The sequence below is a fragment of the Rhinoderma darwinii genome, chromosome 2 (genome assembly GCF_050947455.1).
Source record: "Rhinoderma darwinii isolate aRhiDar2 chromosome 2, aRhiDar2.hap1, whole genome shotgun sequence".
Taxonomy (NCBI): Eukaryota; Metazoa; Chordata; class Amphibia; order Anura; family Rhinodermatidae; genus Rhinoderma; species Rhinoderma darwinii.
The window spans coordinates 359447101-359471210 of NC_134688.1; the positions used below are offsets into that span (position 1 = coordinate 359447101).

The 24110-nt window shown below is 46.4% G+C and overlaps 1 protein-coding gene across 8 annotated transcripts in view; it reads right to left on the bottom strand.

Moving 5' to 3' along the window:
- The window catches only part of HIPK1 (homeodomain interacting protein kinase 1), a 76774-nt gene extending 63789 nt beyond the window's left edge, over positions 1 to 12985 (bottom strand). For 5 of the 8 annotated variants that reach the window (XM_075853829.1, XM_075853831.1, XM_075853830.1 and 2 more), the window contains exon 1: positions 12510 to 12985. The gene's annotated coding sequence lies outside the window, so the exon portion shown is untranslated. The remainder of the gene's footprint in view (positions 1 to 12509) is intronic. The other 3 variants (XM_075853833.1, XM_075853832.1, XM_075853828.1) reach the window with 1 other exon arrangement.
- Positions 12986 to 24110: the final 11125 nt, after the last annotated feature.

Below are 24110 nucleotides of genomic sequence, written 5' to 3' on the forward strand. Positions count from 1 at the left end.
GGCAGAAAAAACGAAAAAAAAAAACAGCACTGTGCAGCTCAACGTGTTTTTTTTTACGCTTTGTCAAAAAGCTGCTAGCAGATTTTACAGGCTCTGTTCACACAGTTTTTTTTTTGCAGGCAGATTTTGAACAGCCTGCAAATTCTTGCCATGATTTTCTCTGCGTTTTTCACCCACGGGCAAAAAAAACCCAACATAAAACGCTTTCTCTGCCTCCCATTGAATTCAATGGGATGCGGTTTCGGATATTATTTTGCCACCGATTCCGACGCGGTCAAAAAAAACTGTATGAACTGGGCCTAAAGTTTGCACAAAACAAAAAAAAAAAAAAAAAAAGCCCATAGATTATTACGGGATCCATCAAACAGTTACAACATGAACTCTCATAGCAATTATGACATCCATTTTAATGGATCCACCATGAAAAGCTATTGAATAGCTCATGACATATACATTTAACAGATACCTGTGGCATATGCCATAAAGTGGCATCTGTTACCAATTATTCCCATAGTATACATTTTTTGCGGGATGCCCCTGCATAGAATAGCTAAAATATACCACCTGGCGGAGGCCAAAGGGTCACTCTAGTGGCTTTCATCAGTATAAAGGGAGCCTATGGATACGTTTGACATATGTGCCGGGAGTTTCCCCAAAGAATACGTCAAACTTCGGGGGAAAGAAACAGTGTGAAAAAAGCCTAACGTAAATGGGGGACTCCAAATGGCAAACGTCGAGGGAAACAAGGATCGCCAACTTTGGATTCCATCATGTACGATCCTTATGTTCGGTTAGGTGATAAGCCACTGCCAGACTTATTACAGTGGGTAGGGGGGAGACAAGAAATTAATGGACAGTCAAACATACATATTTATGGGGAGGACAGGGAAGATACCCATCAGCTGAGCAAGTTATGTGTATGGCCAGCCAAATAAAGTAGCGTCAAAAGGGAGTAAAGGTATGGTCTTTGCCGAATGGGAGGTGTCAGCAGTAAGGAAACGCCTCCCTGTCAACACAGCCTAAACCTGGCCATTTGAGGCTTCAGACGCCCGTTATCTTAACCACTTGTTCATGGTTGGTCTGTGAACTATGTCGTGCATAAATTGAAACCAGCAAATCGATGATCTACCTCTGTCTCGATCCGCGGCTTGGACTGGGCTTCTATCGATGCAGATCTGTGATTTGGCAGTAACATTACAAGACTGAACCTGACCACGACCGAAAAATGTCCAACACAGATGATCAACTTTTCCATAGAGATCGATCTTTGGTTGGCATCACGTCAGAAAAAGGTGCCGATGGTCAGACAAAAAAAAAGTGCTATAAATGGTCCTTTTCGCCCCCCATCCAGTACCTCAAACCTATTGTTTTCATGGCTGTTACAGTTGCGGGGGGATGGCGGCAAAATGTATCTCTCCAGGAAACATGAAAATCTTTTTCTGTGATGTAAGATGGAGCAGGATCAAGTAATATATTTTTTACAACTTTAGAATAAAGTGCACTAATGTACACCAGGCAAAGTTCACGCCTCGTTTTGTGCACACGTTTGTGGTATACGACGACGTATACGTTTTTTGGAGAATAGGTTTGTGTCGGTTCTTACTTATAAAAAACTTATATATTTTTTATTCTTTAGCTAAATCTAACTTTGGAAACTCAAGATTTCCCATATACGGTTTCAAAAACATAGGTATTACGTATGCAAAACGTAAGGTTTAAGATTGCATGCGTCATCCATACATAGTGATTGACTTCAATACAAATAAAAACATATACGTTTTGGAAAAGTACAGAAAAGCGTAGTAGACTACGCTTTTCAGGACATGGGAATTTTTTTTTTTTTAAAAAAAAAAAGGATACAACGTAAGCAAACAAAACGCATAAACAAACTACACCATTAGGGCATTCGTCCTAACCATAGAAATCAATGTGCACGCTGTGGTGCACGCTGTGGTACACGCGTTGACATGGTTCTCTCATGTGAAAGCATGCACATCAGACGTACGAGATGTGAACTTATACACAACTTAACTAAAAGGTGCAAAGTTAGGCTAAGTAAAGGTACTAGTTAAAAAAAAGTTAAAGTTTCTAGCAAACCAGACTGCCCTGCCCGTCCTCTCTACCCTGTCTGGATTACATAACATGAGTGCAGGGTAGTAACCTGAGAACAGCCTAAGGCTTACGGCAAGGGGCTACTGATCAAAGCAGGAAAAAAGTCATTTTAACAGATTTCTGTTTCCATCCCACAAATCACATCTGGACGTTCTCCTAATACAAGATGAATGGTTACGGGAAAGAGAAGCAAAGTACGTAGACACTGGCGGAACATTACACCACACTTAAGTGCCACATTATCTTTTACTACACAGATCAAGACGGTCATGCATGGCGGAGGTGGGGTGGGAGGCCCAAGAGCAAAGCTGCATCAGCTTGATATCTGCTTATAACAAACAAGGGCTTATATGACAGCACACAACCCCCAGATTATGCCACAGGAGTAACGTGATCGGCCTTTACATTGCATTCTGCTATTTTCAGTCCTGTAGGAAACAAGGGGGACGTTTCAGACAAACAAAAAAGACCAGTGTACAGAAAAGAAAGATTGCATATATAATAATAGATTAGTCCAGATGTACCTCCCCCACCCAGATTCCTAAGAAACTCCAAACTAGGAAATACTTGTGCTTCTTCCAAAGCAGACCCATCAAGAAGATGTTACACCAGCATAGTACAAACACTGTGGACTCTGCAACACGTAATAACAGTACAAGTTGTTCTGTCACTAGTTATGCCCACTACAACGGACAGGAGTAACAGAAGACAATGAAAAGTCAGAGGGCACTAGGAGAAAGTAGTAAGCAACTTTGGCAATTCACTTAATGGTCAAACAAAGAACACCAATTACAGAAATGACCTATCCAGGAGCAGCAGAAGTGTAATCTAGATGTAATAAGCTCAGGAGCAATTTTTTTTTTCCACCTGGAGCCGTGCAATTTCACTCATTTATAATGACCCAATTGTGGAATACCAAAGACCTCCAAAAACTGTTAAGTAAGAGTCTTCTTGTACGGCACGACATGTGTCGTGTAAACGAGCGCCGATCAACGAGACAGATGATCATTGATCGGCACTCGTTTGCTCCTTTCACAAGGAGCTATGTATGGGGACGAGCGCTCATTACTACGATCGCTCGTCCCCATACATTTATATCACGTCTTCCGTTACACAGGGAGATGCGCTGCCAACAACGATGATAATATTTTAGGCTTCGTAAACTATACAATAAGCCGAGCATTTTCTCGTTCATTGGTTGATCGTTGCCCTGTTTACACAGGGCTATGATCGGGAACGAGTGTTCTGTGACCGCTCATTTGCGCGATAATTGGCCCGATAAAAAGGTCTTAAAGGAACAGTGTCATCACAAATAATTTTTTTATATGTTAAAGATGTTAGTGCTTTAATAAAAACGTTTATATTCATTTGTGTGTTTGTGTTTTACTGTTTCTTATTTTTACACTTTTTCTTCCCTATGGGGGCTGCCATTTTTTGTTCCATTTCTGTGTGTGTCGATTAACGACACACACAGACATGGAATACGGCAGCCACAGTCCCATAGGGACTGCGAACGGCTCCCGTCCCATTGACTGCCGTGTACGGCGTCTGTGTGGGAACTGCGCATGCGCCGCTCCCACACAGTCCTATTCGAAATTGGCGCCGTCCGGCGCCATTTTCCTGTGGACCGGAAGTCGCGGCCGGACAGTAATATTACTACTTCCGGTCGCGGCTTCCGGACTTGTGCACATGGAACAGCGGCAGCAAACGGAGCGGACGGGCCGGAGGGAGCCGCGGCGGCAGGAGCAGGTAAGAGATTTCAATGTATGTTAGTGTTTGTGTGTGTTTACTACTGTATGTAAACCTACTACACTGTGGGTTACCTCAAAAAATGGCGACACACAGTGTAGGAGGTTAAACCTTTCAAACCCCTCGTTTATCCCGGCACTAGCCAGGATAAAGGAGGGGGGGATGCTGAGAGCTCACTAGAGCGAGGGCTTTTAACCCAATGTTGCAATGCTGCAATTTTGGGAACTAGCTCCATCTAGTGACCAAAAATGGGTAGTATTATAAATTAGAAAAAATTTATAATATTTCCTGACTCGCGAAAAAAATAAAAAAAATTTGAACAATGTTTAATCACCCACACACTAAATGTTTAATTTTTTAAAAAAAAACATGTTTTTCTGGCAACACATTCCCTTTAAGACCCTGCGATGGACTGCCTGGAAGCCCCTCAAAGTCAGGATAGAACGAGTTTGTTTTTAACCTGTCTGACCCTTTGTCAAACGTATATAGTCAGTCAAACACTTTAGCCTGCACGGTCCTTACAACGGAGCATATACTGGCAGTGGTCTGCTTAATATGGAAGGATGACTAAAAGCTTACACCAGAAGGACAGTACTAGTATATAAAACGGAATAAATTACAAAAAATGATCTTTCGATTAACAAATCTAAACCTTTTTAAAACAAAATGAAAAATCTGATATAAAAAGACAAAGGGAACGAAAACTGAATTTAAATGGTAGGCTCAAAGACCTCACTCCGTACAAATGTAATCATGGAAATGTCGCCTCCCAAATATGTGCATATCAAGTGGTTTTACAAGAGCCAATTTACACCTTCAATGCCCAAACACTCAACAATGATGAATATATATGAAATTCAAAGAAAAGAGACCCCCTCTAAGGCAGTGAAAGCCCACCTACCGCAAGATTAATACAGTGTTCTATTATATACATTCCACCCATAGATAGGGAGTCCTGTGAGTAAATTAGTATTAACCATATCATTAGTTCGGTTTTCCCAATACACTAAAACTCAGTCCCCTCTGGCAGTAACTTATCTCCGCAGGAACAAAGGATAGGGAATGTTCAAATCCAACATGTAGATTCTTCTTTTCCAAAGGTATCTGCCATGGGGGCAGTCAGGAGGGCGCAATAGATTAGATCTTCGATTGATCCCACCGAAAATCAGCAGGTTTGGCTCCCTATAATATGAATGGGCAACTTTACATGGACAGCTCAGTGATGTTAGTGGGAACCGTGTTAGGGGAATAGAACATTTGCAGCCTGATCCTACCACAGTTTATATTTGATCAATGATGGTCCCAGCAGTGGAGGAGCTGACCAACTCTTTTTGTTTGTGGTCCCACATAAACCGCTTATCGGGGGAACGTTTAACAAATAGGGATTGTCCAGTGTAGAAAACCCCTTTAACCTTATTGTGCATTGACATTGTGACATTTGTACGAGCTTCTCTAAAGGGGGAAAGTCAATCATTTATAGATCTCTGAGCTGCTTTCATACAAGGCTTCTTTTTTTTATTTCTCTGTAAGGGATCGTCTAGCAAATTGAATAATATAATGTTTTATATGAAATGAAATTTGTAATTATCCAAGAATCAAAAAGGCATCAGAAATCCATCGAAGCAAACAAATGCTATGGTGGATAAATGAAACATTTAGGCCGGGTCCCACGTAGCGTGAACGCTGCGGAATTTCCGCAGCATTTACAGTATCAGCAAAGTGGATGAGATTTTGAAAATCTCATGCCCACGCTGCGAAAAAAACGCAGCGAAAACTTTCATAAATTCACCTGTGGTGCAGAATTTAAATCCGCAACATGTCAATTTATGCTGTGTTTTCCTTGCTTTTCTGTTGTGGTTTTCCCCATTAAATTCAATGGGGATGTAAAACCCAAAACAGAAAGCCAAGTGTTGCAACCTTTACAGTGGAATCGTAGCAAATCCGCTGCAAAAATTGCAACTCAGGAAAAAAAAATACTTCATACTTACCCAGAACTCCCTGCTTCTTCCTCCAGCCCGGTCTGCTGCGATGACGTTTCACTCCATGCGACTGCTGCAGCCAATCACAGGCTGCAGCGGTCACATGGGCTGTAGCGTCATCCAGGGAGGCCAGACCGGACGGCAAAGGAGGGCCGCGTCACCATGACGACAGCCTAGGTAAATATAGGTGTTTTTTTTTTTTATTTCTATGCTGCTTACCGCAGTCGAAATTCTGGCTGAAAAACTGCACCACAATGGTGTGGATTTTCAGATGGAACGTGCTGCAGGTTCCAAGTTGGATACGCGGAGTCGTTTTTACGCACCGTATCAGACCCGTGGAAACCCGTCCTTAGGCCAGACTCACACAAAGACATTAAAAACAGTACCCACCAAGAATAATATATATTTTAATGCAAATCCATGAGGTTTGGGGGCATCAGAGAAAGCTTCATTATCAAGCATAAAACTGGGTAGGTCTGAGGGCACCTACAATGTTTGTAGTCTTTATCAGAAGTTGTGCTTGGCCAAAACGGAAAAACCTCACACAGCCAGGTGACTTTCTCAAGTCAGAAACTAGATCACAACGACGTAGTCCACAACACCCAATAACTAGGGGGAACTAGAAGATATTATTTAGGGATCCATAAAAGCACCAGAGTCGCCTACGATAGCCAACTGTCTTTATAGTTAGACAGCCAAAGTAAATATTAGGAGAAAAGTTCAGCCCAATGTAACTTAAGCTCATCCTAGTCCTGCTCATGGTGGCCATTAACCGTCACAATCTAGCTTATAACATTTGGCAATAAACACAGAAATTCAGCATGGCTACAGTTTCACAAACAATTATTCCTTCCATGAAAAGGTTTCACTAAAAACAATTGAGAGGCGGTGGGGGTTTAGTGCTCTTGGGAGTTGGATGTTCTCAAAGCCACTTAAATACAACAGCCAAGAATGTCCTGCTATGATGAAAAGTCTACTTCCTAGAAGAAGCCTGCATTCTTGATGTGCAACAAAAACGCCACCCTTTTATACAAGAAGTGACCTGACCCATAGACTCCATGACTAATCGGGATTTTAATCTTTTGTGAAGACTATTTAAATCCACAGTACATTTCACTGGCAGCAGATTGAATGTCAATTTGCAGCTCATAGATAGTCATGGGGAAAAAAAAAATAAAAAACACAAAACTGAGTGTTCTGCACTGGCAGCTTAGCAAAAAGTGGTTTGTAGGTACCAACTAATATGGGTTTGAGGGTTGTTTGCTGAAACGGCAGATTTGTATACCAACACAAAAAGAATATTTAAAAAAAAAATAAAATAAAAAATAAAAAAAAACTCAAAGAAAAAAAATCTAGTCCAGTCAATTGGAATGATTTATTAGGCCTGGCGTTTCTTACTAGCGTAGAAAAGTTAACACATTTCCCCTTATGAGAGTAGATTAGGACAAATATATTATATTGCTAGTGGTGTCCAACAGCACGAACAAGCCAACGCCACGATTTATTGGAGTGTGCCATAATTTTTTCTTTTAAAAAGTAAGAAAGAAAACAACAAGTCCCTAGATACTCAGGCACTCTGAGTGAGCGTCCTACCCAGTGAATCTGGTGAGCGTCCTACCCAGGGGAAATACACCAACACTTCTGAACAAGTTTTAAAAGAGACACTAAACCTTACAACATACAAAAGGAAAAAAAAAAAAAAATACATGTATAAAATAGTCTCCCATAGGAAAGCCTGCAGACGGCAAGCCTCTCGGCAAATTGCAGAAACAAGCAGTTTTGCCAAGCGCTTGCGGTCTCCCCATCTTTGTCTGGATACCGGCTGGTATCAGCGGTGTGCACCAGCATAAACTCACTTCTGAAACGGAAAGTTTGAGAAAGGGGCGGGGTTAGTCCCATTCTAGGGAATCGGTGCTGCACGGTAAGGAGGAGAAAGAAAGGCTCAGAAAAAGTATATACTGCTTTTCTAGTTTATTGTTCACGTTTTGAAAAGATGATATAGGACAAAACAGGAAGAAGAAGAAGACCTTGTGAGGTTTCATGCATGTTCTGTTTTCTTGGCTTGGTACATCTTAAGAAAACCTTAGTAATTGTATTTTCCTCCATTAACATGCCTTTATTAAACGGCCTAGTACCGGATCTCTTTGGCAGGCAGATTCCCTGGTGTCCAGTGCCTTCGGCTCTTGCTTGCACTGGTTTCCCTCCAGTTGTCCTCTCCTGCCCGAACGAACATTATGCGTGGAGAAACGCTCCTGCACACTGGACAGTACGGTTACCGTGACAACACTTCCAGAATCTAATACTTATAGGTGGCTTTAAACAATTTACTGACCTGTTCTTCGTGTCTTACAACCGGTGCTAAAGTTAGGTGTAATCAAAAACATTTAAAGGTATTGCCCAGAAATAGAAAACATAGCTGCTTTCTTCCAAAAACAGTGCCACACCTGTCCATAGGTTGTGTGTGTTATTGCAGCTCAGCCCCATTCACTTCAATACAGCTGTGCCGTAATACCACATTAAACTACATCAATGACTAGTGACATAAATACTGTAATAACAGAACGCTCTCCTGCGTTAATATGCTGGCAAAGTATCGCCAAAAAGCTTAAAGAGGCTCTGTCACCAGATTTTGCAAGCCCTACCTGCTATTGCAGCAGATCGGCGCTGCAATGTAGATTACAGTAACGTTTTTATTTTTAAAAAACGAGCATTTTTGGCCAAGTTATGACCATTTTTGTATTTATGCAAATGAGGCTTGCAAAAGTCCAAGTGGGCGTGTTTAAAGTAAAAGTCAAACTGGGCGTGTATTATGTGCGTACATCGGGGCGTTTTTACTTCTTTTACTAGCTGGGCGCTCTGAGGAGAAGTATCATCCACTTCTCTTCAGAACGCCCAGCTTCTGGCAGTGCAGACACACAGCGTGTTCTCGAGAGATCACGCTGTGACGTCACTCACAGGTCCTGCATCGTGTCAGACGAGCGAGGACACATCGGCACCAGAGGCTACAGTTGATTCTGCAGCAGCATCAGCGTTTGCAATTAAGTCGATGTAGCTACTTACCTGCAAACGCCGATGCTGCTGCAGAATCAACTGTAGCCTCTGGTGCCGACACGATGCAGGACCTGGGGCAGGAAGTGAGTGACGTCACAGCGTGATCTCTCGAGAACACGCTGTGTGTCTGCACTGCCAGAAGCTGGGCGTTCTGAAGAGAAGTGGATGATACTTCTCGGCAGAACGCCCAGCTAGTAAAAACGCCCCGATGTACGCACATAATACACGCCCACTTGGACTTTTATACCTTTCCTTCCTTTTGGATCCACTTCTGGCTTTGGCTGAAAAAATTTTGCCAAAATTTGCATCAAAACTGTGTTTTGCGATCCTGGCCTTAAGCCGAGTTTTACAATATACAATATCTCCAGGACTATATTTGTAATACATGCAAGTAACAAGGTTACAGCACATACGGCGCACAGTCCATGGAGGCCTCCTATATAAAAGTGGACGTCCCCTTTATTATTGCAATAAACTCTGTTAATTTGGAATACTCTGAATTGCCATAAGACATACAGTAGCCCGCAGATTCGTGTTAAAGTGGAAATACCCATAGTTTAGGTTGCCAAGGAAATTACTATTGCCAACACAGGACTTGAAATGCCTATTTAAGAAAAAAAATAATGGAATTAAAAAAACACCACGTGTTTTTGGTGAATAAAATTCTGAAAATAAAATGTAATTCACCTTGTCCTGCATTCCTGCAGATGACTGATAACGCAGCATTTACAGAGAGATTATAATGTTCTTTGAAAAACAAAACTGTTATTCCCCAGCATAGAAGAGAAAATGAGAAGTCGTGACCTCTGCCACCAGGACAAAATTCTCGAAACTTTAGGAGATGAACAAAGATACAGAAAATAGGGAAATAAAAGTTATCGCAGATGGGTGAACCAGTGTTTTACATTCCTACCCGCATACATTGGAGAACTTCTCAGGTGCCAGTCACAAACCAAACATCCTAAAATAACACAAACTGACACACTACTCATCCATGAAAAATACATGAAGTGACAGATCATGAGGACTCGCTGCAAACAGCCCTCATTGAAGTACCCCAAAGAAGCTAGGCCCAGATATCTGAAAACATGTGTGGCTTCCACCTCTACAATCATATGGAGCAGAATGTGATCCAACATGCCCGATCCCTCTCACCCCAGACATCTGAAGGGGACATTTGGATGTTACCCATACACATAAGACCGCCCGCCAATCCTGCCAGGTTCAGCTGAATTTTCTTTCATGTGTATGGCCAGCTATGCTCGTCTACGGTTTTCACAGTCACAACTATAGTGTGTCCAAAAAAGCTGTCACTGAACTTGCCCAGGCTTCCAAATGGCAATGTTTCCTTGTAATTCAGGGATACAGGTGTGGATGATGTATTGTCTAGGCAGATTTCCCATTCAGTGTGGGAAAGCCGGGTTCTCTCGCAGCCTTCTCCAGAGTGAGAGATGATAGGGGTGGCGAGAGCGAGGAAGCTTACTATAGGACATTCATATGCTGAACTGGTCGTCCAGCTACTGTAGGACCAGACTCCTGGGTTACTACAGCCCTGTGAAGACTTTAGAAGCCAGGTTGTCCAGCTACTGTAGGACCAGACTCCTGGGTTACTACAGCCCTGTGAAGACTTTTAAAGCCAATAAGAGCCACCCCAGGAGCCAAATTTTACTTTAGTAGTGGCAAAAGTCTCAAAACTTCCCAAAAAGTTTGATGTCCGTTACAAATTTCAGGGTGCACCAACTCTGGCACACAGCACATTCCGCCATATGTCTAACACCCTGATCTTATTTCACCCAGGGGGGCATAGAGACCTCGGAGTATTGTGCTATTGCCACCTAAACAGCCTGGGAACTGAATAGCTACAGTGCTGGAGGCTATATAAACAAGCATATAAAACTAGGACCCACAAACAACAACAACGGAAGCACAGGAAGCCTCAACCTATGCAATCACTTCAGGGCGAATGTGAGAAATACCACACAGAGGCCGAATTATGAAATGCCAGCACTTGCTGCAACTCTCACTGCCTGGCACCAAAGCAGCGATCTGAGGAAGCCACGCAAATAAGAGACACTGATAAGATGTTTCCATGAACTGGAATGATCTAGCACATAGGACAACGTGAGTAATTCCTACTATATGGCCCCAGCAACGTGACACTTGTAGCAGATGCTAGCCAAGTGGCAATTAACCCTCCGATAATACGTGCACTCCCTCCTTGTCTATTCGTTTGGTTATCTATTTCTGGGTATTATTTAAAGGGGAAATGCACCAACAATTCTAATGGGTTAGAGGGAATGCAGGTAGATCAAAATAGTGAGCCCCATGAACAGATCATCATTGTTTTCCAAAACTCCTTTAAAGGAAAGTCTATTGCTAGACAATTGTGACTCAGCAGTCAAAGCAAATGACCATTAAAATTCATGCCAGTCTGTTAGAACATTGGATTGGTCAGTAATGGAAGAAATCTCAGAGGTGTCAATAGGGTTTTGAGCTGTACAGAGCATCATAGCCCTTCCCTGTCCTTATAGGGTCAGGTTGTCGAAGCTTTATTCAGCACTTTCTGGCCTACCCTTCTGGGAAAGCTGGGCAATGAGCAATAAGGCCACCACAGCAGCTTCCACTGGAGATGCCACCCAGCTGATCCACAAACCCACCTATTTATGCAGCAATATAAAGTGGCAATGGTTAATGCTAGGCAAACCTGCCATTTAAGAGTTTGGTAGAGCTGGATGCTGTCAGGTGAAAGATGTAATGTCAGCCATATTGGTACCCAGCTTTCCCAGATCCACATAACTGATGTGTACCAGCTTGACAGATAAGGACACATCATAGTAGTATATGTACAGGCAATGCCATTTTTAGTTCCATTTTATATAAGAACTGATACTTTCCAACCACACATTTACATGCAGTCCTCTACCACCTGTCAACTTATCCAGATCAACTAAACCAAGTTGTTATTCGCCGCCATTATCATTACACAAGACAAGCCATAGTGCCATGAATCACACAATAAAAGACTAGACAGACATGTCACTGGCATACCTCGGGCGTTGTCCTTATGTTTATATGAATTCAAGGACATAAATACATACCATCAGCCGGCTCCTCACACTGCATCTGGAACTGCCCATGCAGATGTGATAGCTGCTCCTATAGTTACAATCTTTCTATAAGGAGTGATACCATCTGCTGCCATGACAGATCCAAAATAGAATCACAAGTAGGATCTAACAATAACACCATGCCACCATTGATCTTCATGTATGGTGAGAATATGATCATCTCAAAATAAGAGTGTAATGAATAATCAGGGGTGGACAACGTTTGGCACCAGCAGCAGATTTCTAGGGGCACTGGTTACCTGGCACCTGCTCATAATCATAGCAAACCTATCATCAATATATTCAATGGGCATTACTGGGAGCTGTCAGTCCCCATCAGATCAGGAATCAACTAGATACAGCCTATAACTGAATTCAGCAGATCGTGGAGATAATGAAGAAGCAAGTAGAACAATGCAACTAGGTAGATCATAGCAAGCCACCATATACAATACATAGAGAGGGGGGGGGGGGGCGCATGAGGCGGGATGCCCCACAGATCAATACTAACCGCTGGTGTGTTGTTAGTTTTAGCCGCTGGTGAGTAGAGCTGCCGGGAAAAATCCGGACCCCCGCCGCGGGTTCATCATCAAACCCAGGGGAGGAAACCTTGTGTCGAGCCGCCCCGGGTACACTCCGAGATCGGGCCGAGTAACAATGAAGCTCCTGAATAAGACAAGCCGCGTCCTCGGCACCTGAGTGGCTCAGGCCTGCTCTCTCAGTACGACTCTCGTCACCTCCCGTCCGCGACTCTTCTATTAGGTTCCTTTCCTATCACCTCCCCTCTCCCCCGGTCTCCGTTACTGGGCCTGGAAAGCTGCCGGACTCTCACACGACGCTCTAGCCAGTGTGACGGCTCCCGGGGGATGAGGGTCGGTTCTGGAAGACAAGAAAGAAACGAGAAGCCGGGAAGCCTCTATGGCCAGCAACACGGCCAGACCTGACAAATGGAAGCTGGAAACAGCAGCGCAGGCGTTACCAATCGATGGAGAGGAGGCTGTTCCCTTTTGCTAATGGAACTTTCCCGCTGACGTCACGGATGAGCAGACTCGAAATGTGTGGAGAGGCGCTGAATGACGTGAATGTACACAGAGTGGAGGGAAACCACGCATGCGCACTGTGGTTGCGAACTTTGTGGAGATCACGTTCTTGTGTTCTTGTGTTCTAGTCTATTGTGTTACTGTTATGCCCTCTGTACTGCGAAAGTTGAACACCACTGCTGTGAAGGGACTTGTTAGACATGACCTGTTTTCTTATTTCATAGTGCAACGATCTTGTTCTGTTCTTGCTTTATTTCTATATTTTTTTCTCCTAGCTTCAGAGCCTGGACTGCCAGCCTAGTCAACCCCCTGCACAGGGGCGTAACTAGGAAAGACTGGGCCCCATAGCAAACTTTTGACTGGGGCCCCCCCTCTGCTGGGTATCACACAACCCCCCCTTGTAGATAGTGCCTCCCTATAGATTCCACCACAAAGCGCCCCCCTATAGATAGCACCATACACAGCCCCCTGCAGATAACGCCATACAGCCCCCCTGTAGATAACGCCATACAGACCCCCTCTGTAGATAACGGCATACAGCCCCCTCTGTAGAGAACGCCATACAGCCCCCCCTGTAGATAACGCCATACAGTCCCCCCTGTAGAGAACGCCATACAGCCCCCCCTGTAGATAACGCCATACAGTGCCCCCTGTAGAAAACGCCATACAGCCCCCCCTGTAGATAACGCCATACAGAACCCCTCTGTAGATAACGCCATATAGCCCCCCCCCCCAAAAAAAAACGGCCTATAGTTTGTCCTACAAAAGACATGCATCCCCTATCCACAGGATAGGGGATACATGTGTGATCGCTGGCAGCGATAAGGAGAACGGGGGACCGAAAGTCCCCCGAAGTTCTCCATGACTAACCTCGGACTTCCGGCGTCTGCGCAGTTCAATAAAAATGAAAGGAGCGCTAGTCACGCATGCGCACAAGCGCGACCGGCGCTCCATTCATTTCTACGGAGCTGCCGACACAGACCCCGGAAGTCTGAGGTTTGTCATGGAGAACTTAGGGGGGACTTTTGGTCCCCTGTTCTCCTCATCCCTGCCAGCGATCACACATGTATCCCCTATCCTGTGGATAGGGGATACACGTCTTATGTAGGAACAACCCCTTCAGTGGCGTCGCGCTGTAGCAGCCATAGTGGCTGCTAGCGGAGCCTGCGGCCATGGGAGGGGGCCGTGCCGGCGGGTGTCACGGGCCCCCTCATGCTGCAGGCTCTGTAGAAGTCGCTACGGCTGCTATAGCGGTAGTTACGCCACTGCGTATAGGTTTGTACGGCGTAAAACTACAGCTCCCAGCATGGCCGGAACAATGGTAAGGATATGCTGGGAGATGCGGTTTCACAAAAAAAATCCTATCACCATCATCTCGCTGCAGATCGTACAGTGACTACATTACTGATTAGAGGCAGAATAAACATTTACATTAAGTGACTCACCGGTGACGTCTCAGATTCTAGTTCTTTTCTTCTCCCTCCGGTTCAGACATCTATGATGGATTTCTCCCGGCCATGACCCATTTCTGCAGTTTTCCGTTTAGATGTCTTCAGCTTCTCACTTTTAAAACATTTCTGCACCTATAAACAAAGTTAAAATTCTCAACACATCTAAATATAACTGTCACAAACACACAACGTGCCCCCTGTAGATAGTGACCTACATAGAAGCCCCTATAGATAGTGCCCACATATGGACTCCAGAGCTGCAAGGCAATAGTGCTAACCACTGAGCCACCGTGCTGCCCTACATATAGCTTCCCCTATAGTTAGTGCTCCACGTATAGCCCACCTCTGTATATAGTGTCTCACATATAGCTCCCCCTGTATATAGTGTCCCACATATAGCCCACCCCTGTAGACTGTGCACTACATATAGCCACCCTGTTGCTAGTGCCCCACAGGTAACCCACCCCTGTATATAGTGTCCCACATATAGACCCCCCTGTATATAGTGGCCCACATATAGACCCCCCTGTATATAGTGGCCCACATATAGACCCCCACCTGTATATAGTGGCCCACATATAGAGCCCCCTGTATATAATGGCCCACATATAGAGCCCCCTGTATATAGTGGCCCCCACCCCCACATATAGACCCCCCTGTATATAATGGCCCACATATAGAGCCCCCTGTATATAATGGCCCACACACCCACATATAGACCCCCCTGTAGCTACTAACCCACATATAGACCCCCCTGTAGCTACTGCCCCACATATAGACCCCCTAAAAAACAAAAACTTGACATACTCACATTCTCCGGTTCCCACGCTGTTCACTGGCGATGCAGACATGCTCTCTTCTGAGCATGTCTGCAGGAGCTGAACGAGCGTCCTCCAATGACGCTGATTGGCGGGGCAGAATGACTTGCCCCGCCAATCAGCACCTTCCAAGCATGGAAGCGGCGCGATGATGTCATCGCGCCGCTAGCCAATCAGTGTCATTGTAAGGCACTGGATGGTCAGGCACGGAACATGCCCGGCCATTCAGTGCTAATACATGTATTTGGCTGCCGCTAGCACTGGGGCCCCCTCCGGTGCTAGCGACACCTACAGGCATGAGAGGGCCTGTGTAAGGCTCGGCGTCGCGGGCCCCACAGTAGCGACGCTACCGCTGTAGTAGCCATAACGGCTGCTAGCGGCGCCACCGGGCCCCCTCAAGCCCCGGGCCCCGTAGCAGCCGCTACTGCTGCTACCGCGGTAGTTACGCCACTGCCCCTGCAGGTGTCCTGAAACTAGGCAGTTCTCTGCACTGAATTCCCTCACTGGCTGCCACATAACACTTATTTAGGATTTTCCAGGTGGAGTGGAGGTTTTTTTTCCTCAGACCCTCTCTCCTTAGGGTTTCAGGCCCTTTTTAAGCCCTTTCCTTACAAACCAACCCCCCCATCTCTGCAGTCAGCGGCATCACTAAATTTAGGCCACGTCTGTCACCAACATATGGCCGCCTATATAATCAATACTGCGGCCTACTAAGGTGTAACGTTATTTTCTCCTGGGTGGAGGGAATCTGCCACGGTCGGGCGCACAGCATTGCGGTCCGGCTGTATCACTTAATTTAAGCCGCGGTGTTCTCTGCGGCCTGCTAGTTCCCTGGCCAGGAGCGTCAATTATTTATTCTGCGGCTTCACAGCAGCTTCCTAGGCCACACGCTGCTTCTTCCAGGTGGAAGCCACCTTGTCACCAGACGGGCATGCATATTTGCAGCATCAATAATTTAGTCCGTTGCTTCACAGCGGCTTGCTAGGTCGCATGCTTTCTGTTCAACCGGATGGGGGCCATCTGCTGACGCGAGCGCAACCTTGCCTCCGGGCCACTTGAATAATTTAGTCTGAGGCTTCACAACGGCCTGCTATTTTCTGTCCTGGCGCGTGACCCTGCAGACTGGCTGTATTAGAGATTTAGCCAGTGGCTTTACTGCGGCCTACTAGGCCACACTTGTCGGCCAGCCTTACAGCCTATTAAGGAAAATCTACATGCTGGTATGAGGGGGTCATTGGGTCGCATCCTCTATGGATCAGTGTAAGAATTTTAGAGGATGCATGGGAGACGGCTGCGCTGACTCTGGACTTGATATAACACAGTGGACCAACACTGTTGCTCAGTGGTCCAAAATCCTGTTTTCAGATGAAAGTAAATTTTGCATTTCATTTGGAAATCAAGGTCCCAGAGTCTGGAGGAAGAGTGGAGAGGAGTCAATCTAAGTTGCTTGCGGTCCAGTGTGAAGTTTCCACAGTCAGTGATGGTTTGGGGGGCCATGTCATCTGCTGGTGTTGGTCCACTGTGTTATATCAAGTCCAGAGTCAGCGTGGCCGTCTACCAGGACATTTTCGAGCACTTCATGCTTCCCTCTGCTGACAAGCTTTATGGAGATGCTGATTTCATTTTACAGCAGGACTTGGCACCTGCTCACACTGCCAAAAGTACCAATACCTGGTTTAATAACCACAGTATCACTGCGCTTGATTGGCCAGCAAACTCGCCTGACCTAAATCCCATAGAGAATCTATAGGGTATTGTCAAGAGGAAGATAAGAGACACCAGACCCGACAATGCAGGCGAGTTGAAGGCCACTATCAAAGCAACCTGGGCTTCCATAACACCTCAGCAGTGTCACAGGCTGATCGCCTCCATGCCACGCCGCATTGATGCAGTAACTCATGCAAAAGGAGCCCCGACCACGTATTGAGTGCATATACTGGACATACTTCTCAGTAGGATAACATTTCGGTATTAAAAATCATTTTTGAAATTGGGCTTATATAATATTCTAATTTTCTGAGGGACTAAATTTTGGGTTTTCATTAACTGTTCCCATAATCATCAACGTTAAAAGAAAAAATGCTGGAAATAGATCCCTCTGTGTGTAATGATTCTATATAACATATGAGTTTCACATTTTGAATTGAACTACTGAAATAAATTAACTTTTTGATGATATTCTAATTCATTGAGAAGGACTAGTAAAGCATGGGTCAGGTAAACGAGTCTCACAGACACACTTCTGGTCGCATCTGGGGCGATACACTACCTCCATGGCCCACACATTGCAGACTTTATCCTGCATTTCCCCTGTTTTTGGTGCGTGAATAGTATTCTACGAGAGGGGGACTTTGTTATCCAGTATCCACAACCCTGGCCCCACCTGTGTGGCTCCGTCTTCCTAAATTCCTGTAACACCCATGGCCGCGGGCCGTCAGGTTTACCCACCTCCTGACGGCCTCAGCCATGGATCAGTGAGCGCTGGCCCGCATCTCCTCCTCAGGAGACACCAGCGCTCACTTCCGCTTCAGTCTGCTGTGTCCCGTAGTGTGCGCGCGCGCTCGTGCCCGCTCTTAAAGGGCCAGCGCGCGCACCTGAATCAGTTACCCAAATTAGCCCATGAGCACCCTGGACTATAAGAAGGGCCCTGCCCCTTCCTGCATTGCCTGAGCATTGTTGTCGTTACCTATGTTCGTCTCTGCAAATGTTCCCTTAAGTGTCTCCCATTTCCCACTGTTCCCGTTCCTGCTAACTGTAACCTGTATTCTGTGTTATCCTGGTCCAAGTGCCGTATAGAGTTAGAGTCGTGCTGCGCTGAGTACTACGCCTGTCCTGTTACACCACGCCTGGTGTCTGCCTGCTGCCAAAGTCCCATCCGAGCCTGTCTTGCTACTGTCAGAAGTTACCACAGGTACGCCTGTTTGAACTATAGACTTTGACCTGTGTCCTGTTGGCCAGCTGCCATACCGTGAAGGCGGTACAGCCCAGTGGGTCCACGAACCCCAAGTGACAGTACGCTCAGACCATGGACCCCGCTGGACAATCCAAGACCATGATGACATCACAAGTGATGAGGGCGGATATACTAAACCTCCGGTCTCAACAGGACCAACTCCTCCAGGCGTTGAACATCGGCTGGATGTGCAAGCTGCCATTCCTCATACTACACCTCCTGGCAGTAGAGACCCTCCCACTACACCTCCTGGCACTGCTGATCCCCGATTTTCTCTGCCGCTATCTCATCTCTATGATGGAGATGCGAAGGCCTGCAGGGGATTTTTGAACCAGTGCCAGATTCACTTTAGTCTGTATGCTAGAGCATTTTCGACTGATGGCGCAGGGTCGCTTTCATCGTCTCTCTCTCCTCACTGGCAGGGCCCTAGCATGGGCGAACCCTATCTGGGAGTGGTATGGACCAGAGACCCGTGACTTCCAGGGGTTCCTACGGACATTTCGCACAGTGTTTGAGGAGCCTGGACGAGTCTCGTCGGCAGCTGTCTCCTTGCTGAACCTACGCCAGGGGGAATTGTGGAATAATAAGGCCTTGGTGGCTACATTCTGGCAGGGACTGTCTTCTGAGATTAAGGACGAGCTTGCCGCCCGAGATCTGCCATCTATCCTGGATGACCTCATCCTTCTGGCCGCCCAGATTGATTTAAAGAGGCTCTGTCACCAGATTATAAGTACCCTATCTCCTACATAATCTGATCGGCGCCGTAATGTAGATAACAACAGTGGTTTTTATTTTGAAAAACGATCATTTAGTTCAGTTATGAGCAATTTTAGATTTATGCTAATTAGTTTCTTAATAGACAACTGGGCGTATTTTTACTTTTTACCAACTGGGCGTTGTACAGAGGAGTGTATGAGGCTGACCAATCAGCATCATACACTTCTCATTGTTCCAGCCCATTGTTACAGTGTGATTGTGCAGTGAATGAAGCTGTGCTGGAACAATGTGAAGTGTATGACGCTGATTGGTCAGCGTCATACACTCCTCTGTACAACGCCCAGTTGGTAAAAAGTAAAAACATGCCCAGTTGTCTATTAAGAAACTAATTAGCATAAATCTAAAATTGCTCATAACTTGCTCAAAAATGATTGTTTTTCAAAATAAAAAACACTGTTGTTATCTACATTACAGCGCCGATCAGATTATGTAGGAGATAGGGCATTTATAATCTGGTGACAGAGCCACTTTAAGGATCCGAGAACAGTTCCAAGAGGTCCGTCGGGAGGACTCCCTAGCCCGGTTCCTACTTTGCAGCAACCCCTGCTGTCCTCATCAGCTGTTCCTCCAAAAGAGTCATGGAGGATGGACATTTCAAGCTGTCTACCCTGGAGAGACAACGCAGATGCACTTTAGGACTCTTTCTGTATTGCGGCCTCGGAGGTCATCTTGTGCGTCTGTGCCATCTTGGGTTGGTTGGAGAGACAACCTTGGGTGAAGAAGGACTTTCTTCTAAATTGTCCATTCCCGTTACCATAGTATCCGGCGAAAAGACGCATCAGGTCTCTGCCTATCTGGACTTTGGATCCGCAGCTAACTTCAATTGGAGAGACCTGGTGGATCTTCTCCAGTCTCCCACAATCCCTCTGGAGAGGCCTTTGATTGTTGCCTCGGTGAATGGACTACCTCTACCAGACCCGGTTGTAGCTGTGACCAAGCCACTGAAGCTCCAAGTAGGAGCCCTTCATTCCGAGCTCACCTCATTTTTTGTCCTGTATAAGGCCTCATGCACATGACCATAGCCATGTGCACGGCCGTGATTTTTGGGTCGGCCGGGGGCGGAGTGTCACCCGCAAGCCGCCCGCAAATCGTGGGCCGTGCACATGGCCACAGCCATTATTTGCTATGAGCCTGGACCGCAGAACACAGCCGTAATAAGACATGTCCGTTCATTCTGCGGTCCGGGCTCCTGGACCATGCACAGACCGTGGAAACCATGGTCGTGTGCATGGCCCCATAGGAATGAATGGGGCCGCAATTCTCCCGTGGAATTTTTGGGGGAATTGCTGCCGCAAAAGCACGTTCGTGTGCATGGGGCCTAAGGCTGTCAACCCTGCGGTGCTGGGCCTGCCCTGGCTCCGACTACATGCCCCAGTCCTGGACTGGAATTCTGGAGAGGTCCTCCAGTGGGTTTCCGAGTGTCTCAACCGCTGCCTGGTACAGATTCATCCGGCTCAGCCTCCTCTGCCTCAGTCCTTGGCAGGATTGCCTTGTCATTATTCTGCGTTCTCGGATGTCTTCAGCAATAAAGAGGCGGAGATGCTGCCCCCACACCAGGCGTATAACTGTCCTATCGAGCTGATTCCTGGTGCATCCCTTCCCCGTGGTAGGGTATATCCTCTCGCCTTGCCAGAGACTCAGTCCATGTCCACCTATATTAAGGAGAACCTGGAGAGGGGCTTCATACAGAAGTCCTCCTCTCCGGCAGGTGCCGGGTTCTTCTTCGTCAAGAAAAAGGATGGTTCTCTGCGACCCTGCATTGACAACCGGGGTCTGAACCAGATCATGGTAAAAAATAGATATCCATTGTCATTGATTTCAGACCTGTTTGATCACAAATGAGGAGCCAAAAAATGTTCTAAGCTACACCTGCGGGGGGCTTTATAACCTAATCCGGATTCGCCGGGGTGACAAATGGAAGACGGCATTTAACACCCGTGATGGACACTATGAATATCTAATAATGCCCTTCGGCCTGTGTAATGCTCCTGCGGTCTTCCAAAAGTTTGTTAATGACCTCCTCTATGTTTGTGTTGTGGTCTATCTTAATGACATTTTGATTTTTCTCCAGATCCGATGTCTCATCAGAGACATGTCTGTCAAATTTTGATGCGATTAAGGGAGAATCGCCTGTACGCCAAGTTGGAGAAGTGCGTTTTTGAGAGAAATGCTCTACCCTTCCTGGGCTACATCATCTCGGATCAAGGCCTCAAGATGAATCCTGAGAAGGTAAAGGCTGTCCTGCAATGGCCACATCCTCAAGGCTTGAGGTCCATACAGCGTTTCCTGGGATTTGCCAATTTCTACAGACAGTTTATTCCAAACTTCTCATTTACATCTCCTATCTCTACCCTCACCAAAAAAGGTATGAACGCCAAGGTGTGGACTCCAGAAGCGGAATCCGCATTTAATAGCCTGAAGAGTGCCTTCATGTCAGCCTCTATCCTCCATCAGCCAGATGTATCTCGACAGTTTTTGTTGGTGGTGGACACCTCCTCTGTTGGTGCTGGTGCACTCCTGTTCCAGAGAGTTTCCAAGGGCAAGACAATGGTATGTGGCTATTACTCTAAACTCTTCTCTTCCGCAGAACACAACTACTCGATTGGGGATCGGGAGTTACTGGCCATCAAATTGGCCCTGGAGGAGTGGAGACATCTACTAGAGGGCGCAGTTCATCCCATCTTGATATTCACCGACCACATGAATCTTAACTATCTCCAGACGGCCCAACGGTTGAACCCTCGTCAGGCCAGGTGGTCACTGTTCTTTGCCCGGTTCCAGTTTGAGCTCCACTTGTAAAGGATCTGCCAGGCACAGCTTCGGGGTTAACGCCCATAGATAATCAGTCTGCACCTGCTTCTGTGTCTGTAAGACTGACTCCATTTTCCACCACTCAGGGTGGCAGGCTTAGGAGTGGGAGAACCTATCACAGCCTGGCCAGACGGAGCTAGCTCCTGCCCTCTGTCTATTTATACCTGCCTTTCCTGTTCCTCCTTTGCTTGTGATTCTTTTCGTTTGGTTTCCTGGCCCTGCTGCAGCGTCTTGTACTATTGTCCTTGCTTCATATTGACCCCGGCTTGCTGACTACTCTTCTGCTCTGCGTTTGGTACCGCGTAATCTCCTGGTTTGACTCGGCTTGTTTACTTCTCTTGTTGCTCACGGTGTTGCCGTGGGCAACTGCCCCTTTCTCCCCCCAGCTTTGTGTACCCTTGTCTGTATGTCTGTCGTACACTTATTGAGCGTAGGGACTGTCGCCCAGTTGGACCCCGTCGCCTAGGGCGGGTCGTTGCAAGTAGGCAGGGACTGAGTGGCGGGTAGATTAGGGCTCACTTGTCTGTTTCCCTATCCCTGTCATTACATAATCACAAGCCCATATACCTACTCTACCCTGGTCCCTCACACTACTATGGACCCCCTTGAGACCCTGGCTCAGCAAATGCAGGGTCTCTCCCTACAGGTGCAGGCCCTGGCTCAGAGGGTCAACCAGCCTGATGCTACCATGGTAGTGCCCCTCACCTCACCTCTTGAACCCCACCTCAAGTTGCCCGACCGGTTCTCAGGGGACCGGAAGACTTTTCTCTCCTTTCGGGAGAGTTGTAGGCTCTATTTTCGTTTAAAGCCCCACTCCTCTGGTTCTGAGAGCCATCAGGTGGGTATAATTATGTCCCGGCTTGACCGACGTCTCAGGGAAAGACAACGTAAACGTTTATGTGTTTTCCCCTCTGACTCCCCCATGATGCCTCCCGAGGTTCCGTTGCTTCATTCCTCCCCGGAAGACTCGGAGGTACCTATGCAACTCGGGGCCTCCGTGTCCCCCCAACAACGTAGAGATTTCCGCAGGAAGAATGGCCTCTGCTTCTATTGTGGGGATGACAAGCATCAAGTGAACAACTGTCCTAAGCGTAAGAATGCAGCCGGAGAACTTCCGCGCCTAAGTGATCATCGGGGAGGTCACTTGGGCGCACAGGTATTTCCCGTAAATATGAAACGTAATAAAATCTTTCTTCCCTTTCAGGTCTCTTTTGGTGGTAGGTCTGCTGCTGGCAGTGCCTTCGTGGATTCAGGGTCTTCTGCTAATATTATGTCTGTGGAATTTGCTATGTCTCTAGCTATGCCATTGATTGATTTGCCTAAACCTGTCCCGGTAGTGGGTATCGACTCCACTCCTCTTGCTAATGGTTATTTTACTCAGCATACCCCTGTTTTTGAACTCCTTGTTGGCTCCATGCATTTGGAGCAGTGCTCTGTACTGGTAAGGCAGGGATTATCATCCGATTTGGTTTTAGGCCTTCCCTGGTTGCAGTTGCATAATCCCACGTTTGACTGGAATACTGGGGATCTTACCAAATGGGGTAATGAATGCATGACGTCATGTTTTTCTGTTAATTCTATTTCTCCCCATAGAGAATACGATTGCGCCATTGATTTGGTACCAGGAGCTAAGCTCCCTAAGGGTAGGGCTGGGTCTAAAAATATTAAGGCTGATGCTTCATGGCCAGCCCTCCTTTGGAGGAAGATCCTGCATGTGTTTTGCCTCCAGGTATAATCATTTCCTCTATTGATTCTGATTTGGTCTCTGAAATTGCGGCTGATCAAGGTTCAGCTCCCGGGAGCCTTCCTGAGAACAAGCTGTTTGTTCCCCTGCAATTCCGGCTAAGGGTACTTAGGGAAAATCATGACTCTGCACTATCTGGCCATCCAGGCATCCTGGGTACCAAGCACCTCATTGCCAGAAACTATTGGTGGCCTGGGTTGCCCAAAGACGTTAAGGCCTACGTCGCCGCTTGTTAAGTTTGTGCTAGGTCCAAGACTCCCAGGTCCCGACCAGCGGGCTTACTATGTTCTTTGCCCATTCCCCAGAGACCTTGGACCCATATCTCCATGGATTTTATCACCGATTTGCCTCCATCTCAAGGCAAGTCGGTGGTGTGGGTTGTAGTAGACCGCTTCAGTAAGATGTGCCACTTTGTGCCCCTCAAGAAACTACCCAATGCTAAGACGTTAGCTACCTTGTTTGTCAAACACATCCTGCGTCTCCATGGGGTCCCTGTCAATATTGTTTCTGATAGAGGG